At 30.3% G+C, this 19,751-nt stretch overlaps 1 pseudogene; it reads right to left on the minus strand.

The window, feature by feature from the left end:
* Positions 1 to 13,972: 13,972 nt before the first annotated feature.
* On the minus strand, positions 13,973 to 18,805 carry LOC119605298 (annotated as a pseudogene).
* Between the last annotated feature and the right edge of the window lie 946 nt (positions 18,806 to 19,751).

The following is a 19,751-nucleotide window of genomic DNA, read 5'->3' on the forward strand; positions in this document are numbered from 1 at the left end:
AAAGCCGGCAAAAACATTTCATTACATCATATGCTACAGACATGAAAAGTGTCCGGCAAATCGTGTGTTTTTATTTGGACATCAGTATGCATTAGTCTTTATTAAAGCCTACTGTAGGATTTTTTATAGTATTCTATTATATATGTGGACTGATAAAGGATTTTAGCATATTGATGATCCTGTTGTTGTGCCTTAGATAGATTAGTAGTCAGTGTTGTATTTTGTCAGACCAGAGGTCGTGGGTTCGATTCTTATAAGAGACATTTATATAGGAGCGCACAACGGGCTCGATGGAGTACTAAGCGTAAGTTTTCCTTCGGATTAGATGTAATATACATCCTCCTTTCAAACAAACTAACTAAATTTATTAAGATCGGTCTAGTTCGACCCTTGTACAAATAATAAAAAAACCGATTTCCTTTCAAAAATTATGTGTAAGCTAGTAATTTAAGTCATGTTATATTAAAAGTGGGATGTACATGTACGACATAAGTTTTGAAAAACTATATCTGAGCCGATGTGGGGCCTGTTGTGCACTCTTTTGTGGATAATGTTGTTTTAAAATCATAATGTTCTTCTCAATCAGTTTCCAATTAGTGTCCCTGAGCAATGTAGCGTCCCCTGCAATAACATTGTTTTAAAGATATTTGGATCTAATTTCGCCTGACAATGACAAAAAACTTGTTCCAGAGTTTCACTGTCCCCTGCTCATGTTCTACATTCCTCCAATTGTGTGCAGTTGTGTCCGCAGTCCTATGTGCGAATTTAAAATATGCATCATCATATTTACCGCGGATTTCTGAATTTTCAGATGAATTTTCTTTTTCTGCTTTCCCATATGATTTTATTGGTCCTACCCATCATTTAGTTAGTTAGTTAGTTAGTTAGTTAGTTAGTTAGTTAGGTAGGTAGTTAGTTAGTTAGTTAGTTAGTTAGTTAGTTAGTTAGTTAGTAGTAGTTAGTTAGTTAGTTAGTTAGTTAGTTAGTTAGTTAGTTAGTTAGTTAGTTAGTTAGTTAGTAGTTAGTTAGTTAGTTAGTTAGTTAGTTAGCTAGTAGTTAGTTAGTTAGTTAGTTAGTTAGTTAGTTAGTTAGTTACTTAGTTAGTTAGTTAGTTAGTTAGTTAGTTAGTTAGTTAGCTAGCTAGTTAGTTAGTTGTTAGTTAGTAGTTAGTTAGTGTTAGTTAGTTAGTTAGTTAGTTAGTTAGTTAGTTAGTTAGTTAGTTAGTAGTTAGTTAGTTAGTTAGTTAGTTAGTTAGTTAGTTAGTTAGTTAGTTAGTAGTTAGTTAGTTAGTTAGTTAGTTAGTCAGTTAGTTAGTTAGTTAGTTAGTTAGTTTAGTAGTTAGTTAGAGTTAGTTAGTTAGTTAGTTAGTTAGTTAGTTAGTTAGTTAGTTAGTTAGTTAGTTAGTTAGTTAGTTAGTTAGTTAGTTAGTTAGTTAGTTAGTTAGTTAGTTAGTTAGTTAGTTAGTTAGTTAGTTAGTTAGTTAGTTAGTTAGTTAGTTAGTTAGTTAGTTAGTTAGTAGTAGTTAGTTAGTTAGTTAGTTAGTTAGTTAGTTAGTTAGTAGTTAGTTAGTTAGTTAGTTAGTTAGTTAGTTAGTTAGTTAGTTAGTTAGTTAGTTAGTTAGTTAGTTAGTTAGTTAGTTAGTAGTAGTTAGTAGTTAGTTAGTTAGTTAGTTAGTTAGTTAGTTAGTTAGTTAGTTAGTTAGTTAGTTAGTTAGTTAGTTAGTTAGTTAGTTAGTTAGTAGTTAGTTAGTTAGTTAGTTAGTAGTTAGTTAGTTAGTTAGTTAGTTAGTTAGTTAGTTAGTTAGTTAGTTAGTTAGTTAGTAGTTAGTTAGTTAGTTAGTTAGTTAGTTAGTTAGTTAGTTAGTTAGTTAGTTAGTTAGTTAGTTAGTTAGTTAGTTAGTAGTTAGTTAGTTAGTTAGTTAGTTAGTTAGTTAGTTAGTTAGTTAGTTAGTTAGTTAGTTAGTTAGTTAGTTAGTAGTTAGTAGTTAGTTAGTTAGTTAGTTAGTAGTTAGTTAGTTAGTTAGTTAGTTAGTTAGTTAGTTAGTTAGTTAGTTAGTTAGTTAGTTAGTTAGTTAGTTAGTTAGTTAGTTAGTTAGTTAGTTAGTTAGTTAGTTAGTTAGTTAGTTAGTTAGTTAGTTAGTTAGTTAGTTAGTTAGTTAGTTAGTTAGTTAGTTTAGTTAGTTAGTTAGTTAGTTAGTTAGTTAGTTAGTTAGTTAGTTAGTTAGTTAGTTAGTTAGTTAGTTAGTTAGTTAGTTAGTTAGTTAGTTAGTAGTTAGTTAGTTAGTTAGTTAGTTAGTTAGTTAGTTAGTTAGTTAGTTAGTTAGTTAGTTAGTTAGTTAGTTAGTTAGTTAGTTAGTTAGTTAGTTAGTTAGTTAGTTAGTTAGTTAGTTAGTTAGTTAGTTAGTTAGTTAGTTAGTTAGTTAGTTAGTTAGTTAGTTAGTTAGTTAGTTAGTTAGTTAGTTAGTTAGTTAGTTAGTTAGTTAGTTAGTTAGTTAGTTAGTTAGTTAGTTAGTTAGTTAGTTAGTTAGTTAGTTAGTTAGTTAGTTAGTTAGTTAGTTAGTTAGTTAGTTAGTTAGTAGTTAGTTAGTTAGTTAGTTAGTTAGTTAGTTAGTAGTTAGTTAGTTAGTAGTTAGTTAGTTAGTTAGTAGTTAGTTAGTTAGTTAGTTAGTTAGTTAGTTAGTTAGTTAGTTAGTTAGTTAGTTAGTTAGTTAGTTAGTTAGTTAGTTAGTTAGTTAGTTAGTTAGTTAGTTAGTTAGTTAGTTAGTTAGTTAGTTAGTTAGTTAGTTAGTTAGTTAGTTAGTTAGTTAGTTAGTTAGTTAGTTAGTTAGTTAGTTAGTTAGTTAGTTAGTTAGTTAGTTAGTTAGTTAGTTAGTTAGTTAGTTAGTTAGTTAGTTAGTTAGTTAGTTAGTTAGTTAGTTAGTTAGTAGTTAGTTAGTTAGTTAGTTAGTTAGTTAGTTAGTTAGTTAGTTAGTTAGTTAGTTAGTTAGTTAGTTAGTTAGTTAGTAGTTAGTTAGTTAGTTAGTTAGTTAGTTAGTTAGTTAGTTAGTAGTTAGTTAGTTAGTTAGTTAGTTAGTTAGTTAGTTAGTTAGTTAGTTAGTTAGTTAGTTAGTTAGTTAGTTAGTTAGTTATTAGTTAGTTAGTTAGTTAGTTAGTTAGTTAGTTAGTTAGTTAGTTAGTTAGTTAGTTAGTTAGTTAGTTAGTTAGTTAGTAGTTAGTTAGTTAGTTAGTTAGTTAGTTAGTTAGTTAGTTAGTTAGTTAGTTAGTTAGTTAGTTAGTTAGTTAGTTAGTTAGTTAGTTAGTTAGTTAGTTAGTTAGTTAGTTAGTTAGTTAGTTAGTTAGTTAGTTAGTTAGTTAGTTAGTTAGTTAGTTAGTTAGTCTTTGAATTTATCTAATTGACAGTAATTAAAACTTTGCACCAATTATTACCAAAAAATACTTAAATGCTCAACATCCACAAACCAAATTAAAACAACTAACCATTTTGAAAAAAAAAAATTAAGTAGTTAGTATCACCTTAAAATTCTTTAAAAACAACAAATTGCGCTAAAATACTTATAATTTGATTTGTATAAAAGAAACTGCAAAAAATACATCAGAATAGTTATTTATCGGCTGTCAACTTTTAATTTTCATTTAATTTATTTATGTGTTTCTTTAGTTTGTTTTGTTTTTCAATCAACTTCAAAATGCAATGCTCAGTGGCCATTTTAGGCAGATATTTTGGTTGCCAAATTGTCACTACTCTGACGATTTGAAAGATAAATGATGTCGGTCGTTTGGTGTTGATTGTGACATGTTTAAGAGAATATAAAAACTAAATGGACATTTAACATGACGTTGCTCGTTTTACCTTTTAAATTAAAACCATGACAAATTCTTTATACTTTGTTTTTCGAATATTAAAGTATTGAATGAATGCATTTAATTTTGTTTATTTTTAACTAAAACAAATTGTTATCAAAATTCATTAATTCTTAACTTGAAAGAGAAGGAAAAAAGGTGACACCCGTAGTTAATGTTTCTTTGCTTTTTTTGGTGTAAATAACAATTGTTATCTGTTGCTATCATAAAATGTTTGTTTTAACTTTAATACGAAATAATATTTTTTGTTATAATTAATGATGGTGGTGGGAATTTGTTGGATTATTTTAAATTTAATTGTGTTTGGTATCTACCAACAGATTTTAATTTCCTGTTGTCGTCTTTTAATAAACTTTCAATTTTTATTTGATATTGTTTAAAAGCTTTCAATTTCATTAATTGAAAGTTTAGTTTTGTTTGTTCTGTAAAAAAATGCTCATGAAAAGTGAAACTTCTTTACTTTTTGTAGATTTCATGGATTTTTTTGTTGGTCATTAATGATTGTATTTAAAAATGATAGACAATTTGTCACATTTGAAAACAAAAATATAATGCAACTTTTACTTTTTTTAAGATTTTTTTTATTGCAGGTGACATAAATTCCATTTATTTTTGAAATTCAAAATAATATAAAATGCTTTTATAAAATATTTAAAAGATTTTTTACTACAAATAATATAATGAGTTAATCCACTTAAGTTTTAACATTACACCGTTAGGCTTTCGAATATTTCAGTTTTTTTTTTTTTAACCGGGCTTTTCCTATATATTCAATTTACTACTCCAACACATGTTTTAACTTTAAATAAAGTTATCAAAGTTAAATAAGTTATCAAATATACACATAATTATTTAATCAAATATATGTTCGATTATGTCTTAATAAAGTTGGTTTTTTGATTGATTTCCATTCAATCATTTTGATAAATGTATTGTTATATTTATTGCGTGCTGAACGAATAATTATAGTTTTACAAAATATATACATACATACATATGAATGAACATTGTTGTAATATAAAAAATAATTATTTAATTTATTTATTTGTTGTAGTCATAATGTATGAGTAAATGGAACGAACAATCTGTTGATTTAATATTAACAGCTCCAACTTAACTACTAAACATACTAAGACTTTTATAAATACTTTGACGTAGCCTTCAAAACTGTTAGATACTTGTTTCGCACTTTCCTAAAATTCAATCGAACACTATAGACTAGACCATAGTCTATAGACTAGAATATACTAGTCTTTTGTAAATATTTTGACGGAGACCTCAAAATGTCAGACACCTGTTCGTACTTCTTTAAAATTCAGTCCAACACTATAGACTAAACTATAGACTAAACTATAGACAAAACTAGACTAGACTATAGACTAAACTATAGACCACACTATAGACTAGAATATAGACTAGACTATAGACTAGACTATAGACTAGACTATAGACTAGACTATGGACTAGACTATAGACTAGACTATAGACTAGACTATAGACTAGACTATAGACTAGACTATAGACTAGACTATAGACTAGACTATAGACTAGACTATAGACTAGACTATAGACTAGACTATAGACTAGACTATAGACTAGACTATAGACTAGACTAGACTAGACTATAGACTAGACTATAGACTAGACTATAGACTAGACTATAGACTAGACTATAGACTAGACTATAGACTAGACTATAGACTAGACTATAGACTAGACTATAGACTAGACTATAGACTAGACTATAGACTAGACTATAGACTAGACTATAGACTAGACTATAGACTAGACTATAGACTAGACTATAGACTAGACTATAGACTAGACTATAGACTAGACTATAGACTAGACTATAGACTAGACTATAGACTAGACTATAGACTAGACTATAGACTAGACTATAGACTAGACTATAGACTAGACTATAGACTAGACTATGGACTAGACTATAGACTAGACTATAGACTAGACTATAGACTAGACTATGGACTAGACTATAGACTAGACTATAGACTAGACTATAGACTAGACTATAGACTAGACTATAGACTAGACTATAGACTAGACTATAGACTAGACTATAGACTAGACTATAGACTAGACATAGACTAGACTATAGACTAGACTATAGACTAGACTATAGACTAGACTATAGACTAGACTATAGACTAGACTATAGACTAGACTATAGGACTTAGACTATAGACTAGACTATAGACTAGGGGGGCGGGGGGGGGGGGGGGGGGGACTATGGACTAGACTATAGACTAGATATAGACTAGACTATAGACTAGCCTATAGACTAGACTATAGACTAGACTATAGACTAGACTATAGGACTAGACTATAGACTAGACTATAGACTAGACTATAGACTAGACTATAGACTAGGACTATAGACTAGACTATAGACTAGACTATAGACTAGACTATAGACTAGGACTATAGACTAGGACTATAGACCTAGACTATAGACTAGACTATCAGACTAGACTATAGACTAGGACTATAGACTAGGACTATAGAGCTAGACCTATAGACTAGACTATAGGACTAGGACTATAGGACTAGACTATAGACTGGACTATAGACTAGACTATAGAACTAGACTATAGACTAGGACTATAGACTAGGACTATAGGACTAGGACTATAGACCTAGACTATAGACTAGACTATAGACTAGGACTATAGACTAGGACTATAGACTAGACTATAGACTAGACTATAGACTAGACAATAGACTAGACTATAGACTAGACTATAGACTAGTTATAGACTAACTATAGACTAGACTATAGACTAGACTAGACTATACTATAGACTAGACTATAGACTAGACTATAGACTAGACTATAGACTAGACCTATAGACTAGACTATAGACTAGACTATAGACTAGACTATAGACTAGACTATAGACTAGACTATAGACTAGACTATAGACTAGACTATAGACTAGACTATAGACTAGACTATAGACTAGACTATAGACTAGACTATAGACTAGACTATAGACTAGACTATAGACTAGACTATAGACTAGACTATAGACTAGACTATAGACTAGACTATAGACTAGACTATAGACTAGACTATAGACTAGACTATAGACTAGGACTATACTAGACTAGACTATAGACTATAGACTAGACTATAGACTAGACTATAGACTAGACTATAGACTAGACTATAGACTAGACTATAGACTAGACTATAGACTAGACTATAGACTAGACTATAGACTAGACTATAGACTAGACTATAGACTAGACTATAGACTAGACTATAGACTAGACTATAGACTAGACTATAGACTAGACTATAGACTAGACTATAGACTAACTAGACTATAGACTAGACTATAGACTAGACTAGACTAGACTATAGACTAGACCATAGACTAGACTATAGACTAGACCATAGACTAGACTATAGTCTATACTATAGACTAGACTATACTATAGACTAGACTATACTATAGACTAGACTAGACTATAGACTAGACTAGACTATACTATAGACTAGACTAGACTAGACTAGACTATACTATAGACTAGACTATACTATAGACTAGACTATACTATAGACTAGACTATAGACTATATTATAGACTAGACTATAGACTAGACTATAGACTAGACTATAGACTAGACTATATAGACTATAGACTAGACTATAGACTAGACTATAGACTAGACTATAGACTAGACCATAGACTAGACTATAGACTAGACCATAGACTAGACTATAGTCTATACTATAGACTAGACTATACTATAGACTAGACTAGACTATACTATAGACTATACTATAGACTAGACTAGACTAGACTATACTATAGACTAGACTATAGACTATATTATAGACTAGACTATAGACTAGACTATAGACTAGACTATAGAATAGACTATAGACTAGACTATAGACTAGACTATAGACTAGACTATAGACTAGACTATAGACTAGACTATAGACTAGACTATAGACTAGACTATAGACTTGACTATAGACTAGACTATAGACTAGACTATAGACTAGACTGTAGACTAGACTATAGACTAGACTATAGACTAGACTATTGACTAGACTATAGACTAGACTATAGACTAGACTATAGACAAGACTATAGACTAGACTATAGACTAGATTTTCATTTTCATACTGATATCTTACTTTTTTCCATAGCTACGGGACCACCCTAATGTACATGTATGTATTGATTTTTTTAAATTAATTAAATTATATTTTTAATAATGATATGTTGTAATCATAACATTGAAGTCACATGAAAATTATGCATTTTTATTGCATCAAATTAAACAAAAATCCAAATTTCTTTGTTAAACTAACTTTCATATTAAAGATGACCTTAAACTTCAAACAATATATAATATCTACAAAATGCAAATAATAGCAACCAGTTTACACATTATTTCAATTCCAATGACATATATAAAAAATGTTCGAAAAAATTAATTGTTTAGTAAATTGTTAACATATTTTAATAATAAATTAAAATTTAGTTTATTGTGTAAAACCTGTAATCAAAATTCACCAAAATTCCAAATAATTGGGTTAATGTTACTTGAAAAAACCTTAAACCCTATTAGTGCATTAAAGTAAATCATATTTTTCCAACTATTGCAATAACTCACAGACAAGTGATGAAAGTTTAAAGAAATAATAACAGTAAAATCACAAACCAACCCATCAACATCAAGATCACATCACATCATGAACATATAAAACATGATTTGTTCAGGTGAATGTTGACACATTTAATATTAAATCTTAAGAAAGTAAAAAAGTAACATCAATGCAATTATATTTAGTTATAATAACGATAACAGCGGAAAGTAAATGAAAAGTTAACAATGGCAAATTGGTAGATAAAAGTAATTGTATGACATATTTGGGCCATATTATTCTTAGTTTTTTTCCATTCGGAAGATATTATAAAAGATATTAAAGAAAATCTTAAACAATTGATTTGAAATGAAATCGTGTTAAGAAAATTGAAGAAAAAGTTAAAAATTACAGCAAAGTAAATGTTAGGGAAATTAGGCGAGTTTGTTGTTTAAGTCTTTTGTTTGTTCTTGTTCTGTTTCAGTTCTCTTGAAGTTCAGTTCTAGTTCAGTTCAGTTCTAGTTCAGTTCTAGTTCAGTTCTAGTTCAGTTCTAGTTCAGTTCTAGTTCAGTTCTAGTTCAGTTCTAGTTCAGTTTAGTTCAGTTCTAGTTTAGTTCTAGTTCAGTTCTAGTTCAGTTCTAGTTCAGTTCTAGTTCAGTTCTAGTTCAGTTCTAGTTCAGTTCTAGTTCAGTTCTAGTTCAGTTCTAGTTCAGTTCTAGTTCAGTTCTAGTTCAGTTCTAGTTCAGTTCTAGTTCAGTTCTAGTTCAGTTCTAGTTCAGTTCTAGTTCAGTTCTAGTTCAGTTCTAGTTCAGTTCTAGTTCAGTTCTAGTTCAGTTCTAGTTCAGTTCTAGTTCAGTTCTAGTTCAGTTCTAGTTCAGTTCTAGTTCAGTTTCTAGTTCAGTTCTAGTTCAGTTCTAGTTCATTCTAGTTCAGTTCTAGTTCAGTTCTAGTTCAGTTCTAGTTCAGTTCTAGTTCAGTTCTAGTTCAGTTCTAGTTTCAGTTCTAGTTTTTCTAGTTAGTTCTAGTTTCAGTTCTAGTTCAGTTCTAGTTCAGTTCTAGTTCAGTTCTAGTTCAGTTCTAGTTCAGTTCTAGTTCAGTTCTAGTTCAGTTTAGTTCAGTTCTAGTTCAGTTCTAGTTCAGTTCTAGTTCAGTTCTAGTTCAGTTCTAGTTCAGTTCTAGTTCAGTTCTAGTTCAGTTCTAGTTCAGTTCTAGTTCAGTTCTAGTTCAGTTCTAGTTCAGTTCTAGTTCAGTTCTAGTTCAGTTTCTAGTTCAGTTCTAGTTCAGTTCTAGTTCAGTTCTAGTTCAGTTCTAGTAGTCAGTAGTTCTAGTTCAGTTCTAGGTTCAGGTTCTAGTTCAGTTCTAGTTCAGTTCTAGTTCAGTTCTAGTTCAGTTCTAGTTCAGTTCTAGTTCAGTTCTAGTTCAGTCTAGTTCAGTTCTAGTTCAGTTCTAGTTCAGTTCTATTCAGTTCTAGTTCAGGTTCTAGTAGTTCTAGTTCAGTTCTAGTTCAGTTCTGTTCAGTTCTAGTTCAGTCTAGTTCGTTCTAGTTCAGTTCTAGTTCAGTTCTAGTTCAGTTCTAGTTCAGTTCTAGTTCAGTTCTAGTTCAGTTCTAGTTTCTCAGTTCAGTTCTAGTTCAGTTCTAGTCAGTTCTAGTTCAGTTCTAGTTCAGTTTCTAGTTCAGTTCTAGTTCAGTTCTAGTTCAGTTCTAGTTCAGTTCTAGTTCAGTTCTAGTTCAGTTCTAGTTCAGTTCTAGTTCAGTTCTAGTTCATCAGTTCAGTTCTAGTTCAGTTCTAGTTCTAGTTCTAGTTCTAGTTCAGTTTCTAGTTCAGTTCTAGTTCAGTTCTAGTTCAGTTCTAGTTCAGTTCAGTTCTAGTTCAGTTCTAGTTCAGTTCTAGTTCAGTTCTAGTTCAGTTCTAGTTCAGTTCTAGTTCAGTTCTAGTTCAGTTCTAGTTCAGTTCTAGTTCAGTTCTAGTTCAGTTCTAGTTCAGTTCTAGTTCAGTTCTAGTTCAGTTCTAGTTCAGTTCTAGTTCAGTTCTAGTTCAGTTCTAGTTCAGTTCTAGTTCAGTTCTAGTTCAGTTCTAGTTCAGTTCTAGTTCAGTTCTAGTTCAGTTCTAGTTCAGTTCTAGTTGTTCAGTTACTAGTTCAGTTCTAGTTCAGTTCTAGTTCAGTTCTAGTTCAGTTCTAGTTCAGTTCTAGTTCAGTTCTAGTTCAGTTCTAGTTCAGTTCTAGTTCAGTTCTAGTTCAGTTCTAGTTCAGTTCTAGTTCAGTTCTAGTTCAGTTCTAGTTCAGTTCTAGTTCAGTTCTAGTTCAGTTCTAGTTCAGTTCTAGTTCAGTTCTAGTTCAGTTCTAGTTCAGTTCTAGTTCGTTCTAGTCCAGTTCTAGTTCAGTTCTAGTTCAGTTAGTTCAGTTCTAGTTCAGTTCTATTTCCACCAGCTGTTATTAAAAAAACTGCAGTCGGATGAGTAAATATTTTTTAAATGCGAATATTTCCTTAGCTATAAGAGATAATTCCGCCATATTTATATCAAAATAATATCAAAACCTTTATTTTCATTAAACATTCATGAAATGCGTTATTTAAAATTTAATTAAAATAAAAATTTCAACAAAAGTTGATTAAACTTTTTACACCTTTTTTTAGTTTTTTCTTTTCTTGCACTACATTCCCCAACTAATCTGTTTCACCTGAGGAATTTAACACAATGCAAAAAAAGGAGTACATAATAAATTATACAATATAAAAATTTAAGACTATAAAACATATTTCATCATCGTCATAGTCGTCAAAACTATTTACTTTTACTTGCACTTTCAATATTAGTATTAAAGTCGAAGCATTATTATCTTCTTAGAAATCTTTCTTTTGCCACAATAGTAGCAATCTAGTATTTTGCAACTTCACCATCGTCATCATTTATGTTGGTGTCTCCTATAAAAGCCAACAGCAGGAATAATTTGTCAGTGGAAAACGTGCTTGATTTTATATATATTTTTATTGTGTTTTAACCCAATATGTAAGTATATAGAATCATAATACTAAATGTATTGGTAATAGTGCAACAAGTAAGTAAATATTTGATTGTTGTTGCTGTTGTTGTGTTGCATATACTAAATATAAATATTATTTGCATACTTGTTACCCAGACAGCTTTCGCTCTCATTTGTTAAATGTTGCAAAAACAAGCGTATGAATGTACGCTTGATGTGTTGTATGCGAACAACACCGTTATTGCAACTTGTTACCTGTTGCCTGATGACGACAACGAAACGACGCATTGATTAGCTTTCGATTTTTGTTGTTATGTTTTCTTATTTTTTTTTCTTTTTATATTGTCCATAAGTGTTTGTTTGTTGTTACCAATATTATTAAGGAGCTCAACATAAAACCAAACCAAACTGGCCAGTCATTGTGAGACTTACAGATCCATGCATCTTAATGCAGACACTACTCAAGCTGGTGTTGTTGTAAATGGGAGGAAAGTGATGGCGACAAAGATTGCTACATATTAAATGTTAAAAAAACAAGCAAGCGACACACGTTTATAAAAGTTGGCAACATCTTGTTGCACACAGTTGCAATTAAAAGAAAACAACTTGAAAAAACTCAAATCAACTTAATCAGTGTGGCGTTTTTTGTCTCCTTGTTTAAAACAGAAAAAAAATTTAAAAACAATTTTCTTGTTTTTCGCTTTTTATTTTTTTCTTAAATTAATTTTATTTTTATTGGCCATGAATTTGAAAAATGTATTAAATATGTAGAAAAATATCTAGGTGTAAAAATTATATATTATTCAAAAAAGTGAAAGATAGGTATATATGTACGCGTACTTTGGGGTGGCATTGTTTGTATAATGTTCCCACAGAAAATAAAAGTTAGGTTCGTTCTAAGAAAACTTTCTCAAAATATTTACGGACTTCATTATCACGAACGTGCTAACAAACCAACTAACTAACTAACTACAACTAACTAACTAACTAACTAACTAACTACTAACTAACTAACACTAACTAACTACTAACTAACTACTAACTACTACTACTAACTAACTAACTACTACTAACTAACTAACTACTAACTACTAACTAACTAACTAACTAACTAAACTAACTAACTAACTAACTAAACTAACTACTAACTAACTACTAACTAACTAACTAAATAACTAACGAACTAACTAACTAACTAACTAACTAACTAACTAACTAACTAACTAACTAACTACTAACTACTAACTAACTAACTAACTAACTAACTAACTAACTAACTAACTACTAACTAACTACTAACGTATACTAACTAACTACTAAACGAACTAACTAACTAACTACTAACTAACTACTAACTAACTAACTAACTAACTAACTACTACTAACTAACTAACTAACTAACTAACTAACTAACTAACTAACACTACTAACTAACTACTAACTAACTAACTAACTAACTACTAACTAACTAACTAACTACTACTAACTAACTAACTAACTAACTAACTAACTAACTAACTACTAACTAACTAACTAACTAACTAACTAACTAACTAACTAACTAACTAACTAACGAACTAACTAACACTAACTACTAACTACCTACTAACTAACTACTACTAACTAACTATAACTAACTAACTAACTAACTACTAACTAACTAACTAACTACTAACTAACTAACTAACTACTAACTAACTAACACTAACTAACTAACTAACTAACTACTAACTAACTAACTAACTAACTAACTAACTAACTAACTAACTACTAACTACTAACTACTAACTAACTAACTACTAACTACTACTAACTAACTAACTAACTAACTAACTAACTAACTAACTAACTAACTAACTAACTAACTAACTAACTAACTACTAACTAACTAACTAACTAACTAACTAACTAACTACTAACTAACTACTACTAACTAACTAAACTAACTAACTAACCTAACTAACTAACTAACTAACTACTAACTAACTACTAACTAACTAACTAACTATACTAACTAACTAACTAATCTAACTAACTACTAACTAACTAACTAACTAACTAACTAACTAACTAACTAACACTAACTAACTAACTAACTACTAACTAACTAACTAACTAACTAACTAACTAACTAACTAACTAAATAACTAACTAACTAACTAACTAACTAACTAACTGACTAACTAACAACTAACTAACTAACTAACTTACTAACTAACTAACTAACTACTAACTTATGTATATACATACCATGTATATACGTAGTATGTTTTACCTACATGCGTTCCAATTGGAGGAGATAATCCAACACTGCTTCCGATGCTTTATTTTAGTAGTACTCATGGACCTGCTTATACCTTAGCCTGGGACATTTAATGATTCAACAACCTAAAATCTAAGAATTTCCAAGTGTTACTTCAGATTATTTCATTACTAGTTGATAAAAACAAAACAGATTGGATAACACTCTATTATGAAATAGACAGTTATCCCAGATGAAAACAATATAAATATAGGAACAAATCAGCTTTAATTTCCAAATTATTATTATGCTGTTATTAACTTCTTAATCTTAATAAACTACAATTTAATCCAAATATCCTTCACTTAAAAGTATCGGCATAAATTTGCGTATTTCATCAATAAAATCTTGATTTTGATAAACAATAGCACTCATCATTTCGGGATTTTCCATTAATTTGGCACCATCAATATCCTTTAAATCATCGGCAGAGGAAATCATAAAAGCAATTACCATGGGTAAAAAGGTGGCTAGCAGGAAGATGGCTAAAAAGATTAAAGAAATTAAATTATAATTTAAAAAAATGTCCAAGTTATAAAAACAAACTACTCACAAAAATGCCTATATTTCAAAGCTGCTATCTGAAAATCGGAATATAGCGGCAATTCCCCTTTAAAATTGATTTTCTTTAATATCCTTAAGAATTCCTCAAAATAATACTGCATAAATTCATGGCGCCTTAAGCGTATTCAGGACTAAGTAACATATACTGAGAATAAGTTAAATCATATTTTGAGGCGCATAACAGCTGATCTGATATCCACCATTATTAAATTTTCAATTTGTTTTTCAGCATTAAATTTAAACATAAGATTTTTCATATGAAAATCACCATGATTTAAAACGAATATATCTTCTAGGCCCTTATTTTTTCCATAGGCCCTATAGAGTTCCTGGCATTTGTTCATTATATCTGGTTGCATTATTTGTAGCTTTTCCAAATATTTTTTAAATTCTTGGTTTTTTGTTAATACATCAATAAATTTATTCACGCCATTGGTTATGATATCATTTGACATTATTGCTGTTGAACCTGATAATCCGTCTTGATATTTGGTTACACATTCATGCTGTTCACTGTGGCCCAACATATGGCTAACGGCATGTAATTTAGCGAGCTTGCAATAAACAGCTTAAACTTCCAATTCAGTGAGGTAACGTCCACGTACGGTGTCGTAATCCGACTCACAAAGATCTTCTACGATAATTACTTTGTGTGGATGCAAGGGGAATGATAAATTATTCTGAAATTGGTTGAAAATTATTCTGAATCTAGACAAATGATCATAGCAGAGATCAGACTGCTATGATTACAAATAAGTTTGAGTTGTTAAAAACTATACAATCCATGCATGGAAAATTCGGTGCTTTAGTACTTTTTCAGTTACTTTTGATATCGAAAATACCACAGTACCCCCACGATATGTTCAGTACTTTTCTAAATTATAAACTCTTGATAAGTAGTCCACATAGTAGTCAACATAGTAGTCTAGTCTATAGTCTAGTCCTATAGTATATAGTTATAGTATATAGTCTACAGTATATAGTCTATGGTTTATAGTCTATAATATAGTATATATATAGTATATAGTCTATAATATACGATATACGAGAATTGCGATGAAATTTGACATAAACAAGTTCTATACAAAATGAATCTTTGTACACAATTTATGAGTATCGGTTCATAATTGACGCATATAAAGGTCCTCTTCAGAAAATTACTCACCATCAAAAAAGATGGGGGGTATATTGATTTTGTCATTCCGTGTGTAACACATCGAAATATTGTTCACAGACCCCATAAAGTATATATATTCTGGGACGATCTAAGACGATCTAGCTATGTCCGTCCGTCTGTCCGTCTGTCTGTTGTTGGCACGATAGCGGTCCACAAAAATAGAGATAGGAAGATAAAATTTTCCCAAAATATTTTCCATTGATCAGAAATGTTTGGTATTGAAAATGGGCAAAATCGGTCAACGATTTCACATAGCCCCCATACAAATGTACCCCCCGGAATATTGTATAAAGAGCTTCAAACATTCACAAATTCGTTGTTTATGAAGGCAAATACCACAAAATTTCGCACAGGTCAGTTTTTTTACTTCTGAAATAAAATTCTGAATTATGGTGGACATAGGGACCATAATTGGCCCTACCCCCCATATAAGGTCCCCTTTAGAAAATGACTAAAAAGCTGATTACTGGCTTAAAAATACGAATATAGCAATGAAATTCGACACACATAAGTTTTCATGCAAGCCAATATCTCTCCACCAAATTTTATGTGGATCGGCCCATAATTGACCCTACCCCCCATATAAGGTCCCCTTCAAAAAATGAATTTAGCACTCATTATTGGCGTAAAAAATACGAGTATAGGCGAAGAAATTTGGCATAAGTTAGTATCTTAGGAGTCAAAAACCTTTCCACCAATTTTTTTATGGATCGGTCCATAATTAAAAAATAATTAAAAATACGACTATAGCGATGAAATTTAACAGAAGTAAGTTTTATACTAGCCAAAACCTTTCTACCAAATTTTATGTGGATCGGTCCCATAATTGACCCTACCCCCCATATAAGGTTCCCTTCAGAAAATGACTTTAACGCTCATTATTGGCGTAAAAATACGAGTATAACAAAGAAATTTGACATAAGTAAGTATCTCAGCTATGAGCTAACATCTCTCTACAAAATATTGAGGGGGTCGGCCCATAATTGACCCATAATGAGCCCATTCAAGGTCCCCATCAGAAAAATACAATCAACGCTCATTACTGGCTTAAAAATGCGAGTACAGCGATGAAATTCGAAACTGATAAGTTCTATAGGAACCGAAATCTCTCTACCAATTTTTACGAGGATCAGTCCATAATTACCCCACCGAAAATGACTACAACGCTCATTACTGATTGGAAATTATATATAAATATGATTTGTATAAATAAAAATCGTTCTACGAGATTTAAGGGTGATCGGTTCATAATTAATCTTACCCCCCATATAAGGTCCCCTTAAGAAATTACTTTAACTGGCTGAAAATACGAATACCCCAATGCTATTCGACATAAACTAATTTTAAGCTAAAATCCCTCTACCATATTTTATGAGGATCGGTCCACAATTTATTAATTAACCCTAACCCTGTATAAGGTCCCTTTAAGAAAATGACTTTAATGTTCATTACTGGCTTAAAAATATAAGTATAACTATAAAATTTTAAATAAATAAGGAACTGAAATCTTCCTACCGTCAAATCCGAAATCTTCACTGTCAATAGTTAAACCCACATTAAGAGAACTGTTTCAAATATTACCCTGATGTTCACATTAGTATCGATATATAATAATAAAATATTCAAAATATCAAAGTTTATTTATATGGCAGTGATTTGATGGTGGGTATATAAGATTCGGCATAGCCGAATACAACACTCTTACTTGTTTAAAAATTAAAATTTTGTTAGTTCAAAAGAGCTCGGTCCATAATTGACTTAAGCCATATTCCAAATATCACCCTGATGTTTATAGGGGAGCATTCCTTTTACGGCATACGGTTTGATGGTGGGTATATGAAATTCGGCACACTCTCAATTGTTCTGTTGTAAGTTTGTGCTATTTCAAAATTTAAATTTACCATACCTGATATAATCACCACAATATGTAAACTCAATCTGTGATCATTTCAATTTTGTTCTCAAACTTTATAAAAAACAAGTAAGAAATTATAGTCGGGCGGGGCCGACCATATGATACCCTACACCAGTTATGAATATTAAATGTGATTTATTTTTCATAATAAAGCTTTTATCTTCAATATTCCCTTGTTCCGATACATTTAAGCAATTTATGGATGAAAAACTAATTTTCTGAAAGAGGTTTTATATGGGGGCTAGGGGCAAATATGGACCAAGCCCGATAAAATTTTTTGAATATATTATATTGACATAATATTTTATTGTGCTGAATTTCATCGCGATATTTGTGTTTATAAGCTAATTTGGGACATTCAAGTAATTTTCTGAAGGGGACTTTGTATGGGAGCTAGGGTCAAATGTGGCCCGATCTTTATGAAATTTGGCAGGGTCATCAAGACTTCTATAAAACTTAGTTGTGCCGTATTTTACCGATATATCTGTATATTTAACATAATTATGAGCTCAGAAGCCCTTTTCGGGGGTTCTGTTCTATGGGGGCTAGGTGAAATAATGGACCGATTTTAACCATTTTCAATAGGCTTCGTCCTTAGGTCAAACAAAACGTGCGTGCCAAATTTCATCCAATTATCTTGAAAATTGCGACCTGTACCTTGCGCACAAGGTTTACATGGACAGCCAGCCAGCCAGCCAGCCAGACGGACGGACGGACGGACGGACATAGCTTAATCGACTCAGAAAACGATTCTAAGCCGATTGGTATACTTTAAGGTGGGTCTAGGACGAATATTTTTTGTATGTTACAAACATCAGCACAAATCACAATATACCCTCCCCACTAAAGTGGTGTAGGGTATAATAAACTTTTAAAGCTTTCTCTCTCTTTCTCTTAATCACTCTTACTTACTCTGCCGATAATTTTGTCGCCTCACCACATTCAGCTGAAAATTCTCTCAATTTTCGGCAATGTTTTACTATACATTTCAATTTCAGTCTCAAATAATTTTGCTGTCTCAACATTTCCCGTTTCAGTACCCTCTTCCATGGGTAAAGTTTTAATTATAAAAGTTTTTTGTTTGTTTTCACTACACTGATCCTCAACATAGTTAAGTTTACATCTAAACATAACACTGGCATAATGATCACCTTTAACACAGGCGGGACTTAAGTTGAAATCTATAATCTAAATAAAATTTTTGAAACAAGATTAAAATTTCTAATTTTTAATAGAATTTATTAACACACCTTTATAGTTTTATCATTTTTATAGTATTGTTGTAAAACATCTTTCAAGAAATCTTTATTTATCCATTCTGGAGCCACCAATTCGTCTTCATTATAGATACTCATTTTAATATAAAGTTTACTGGTTTTTTTATTAAAAATTACTATCAATTAATTAAAAATTATTCTTTATATGCGTTTCGTACACCGGTATTTAGAGAATTCTTTGTCAGACTGATAAAATAATGTTTTTACAAATACTAATTTTTTGTTATTAGTTGTATAGAAACTTAGAACTGAAACTCAGAAAAAGCTCAAGCATAAAAAGCTTTTAAAATTACACATAAATGTGTTGTTTTTGTTTTAAAATAGTTTTTTTAATAATACCTGCTCAGGTATTAACGCTTTTGACAAAAGTTTTAAGTTTTTGACAGCAGAGTTTCTGTTCCTCTATGTTCTGTATAATTAATTGTTTAAGTAATTAACAGAATAAACGCTCTCTTTGTGCTTTAAGAGAACTAAAAATAAAAGCTTAATTTAATTTTTGGGAGCTTTTTTTGATTTGTTTATTGTATCAACAATTGTTTTGTATACGATACATGTCTACCCCACAGTAATTATTATGATTATTGTTATGACGTCATTATTTGTTTACAAATAACCCAATAAGCATTTTTGCTGGAATTCAAGTGTAAATCAAATTTAATTCCAGTCAAACATTCAAATTTCAAGGGTTGAAATACACTTGCATTACACTTTAATTCAATAGCATTCTCCAGTGAAAAGGAAACTTGAATTCAAGTCGAACATTACAGTATTATTACACTTTAATTCAAGGCTTGAATTAAATTATAATTCAAATAGAAAAAATGCTTGAATTCCATCTTTGAAATACAGCTTAATTCAAACCTTTGAAGTATAAGGTAATTCAAGTAAAACAAAACAGTTTTATTCAAGCATTTTTAATGCCATTCTACTAAATTCCTTAATAAAATTAACTTGATTTTTTAATATTTAAATTATTTCAACATATGTATTTATTTTTCATATATTTAACACAAAATTATGTTAACAACAAAATATTACATTTTG

This window comes from Lucilia sericata, unplaced genomic scaffold (assembly GCF_015586225.1).
Source record: "Lucilia sericata isolate MDLA Ls3-8-SP2 unplaced genomic scaffold, ASM1558622v1 Contig000471F_arrow, whole genome shotgun sequence".
In the NCBI taxonomy this organism is placed as follows: domain Eukaryota; kingdom Metazoa; phylum Arthropoda; class Insecta; order Diptera; family Calliphoridae; genus Lucilia; species Lucilia sericata.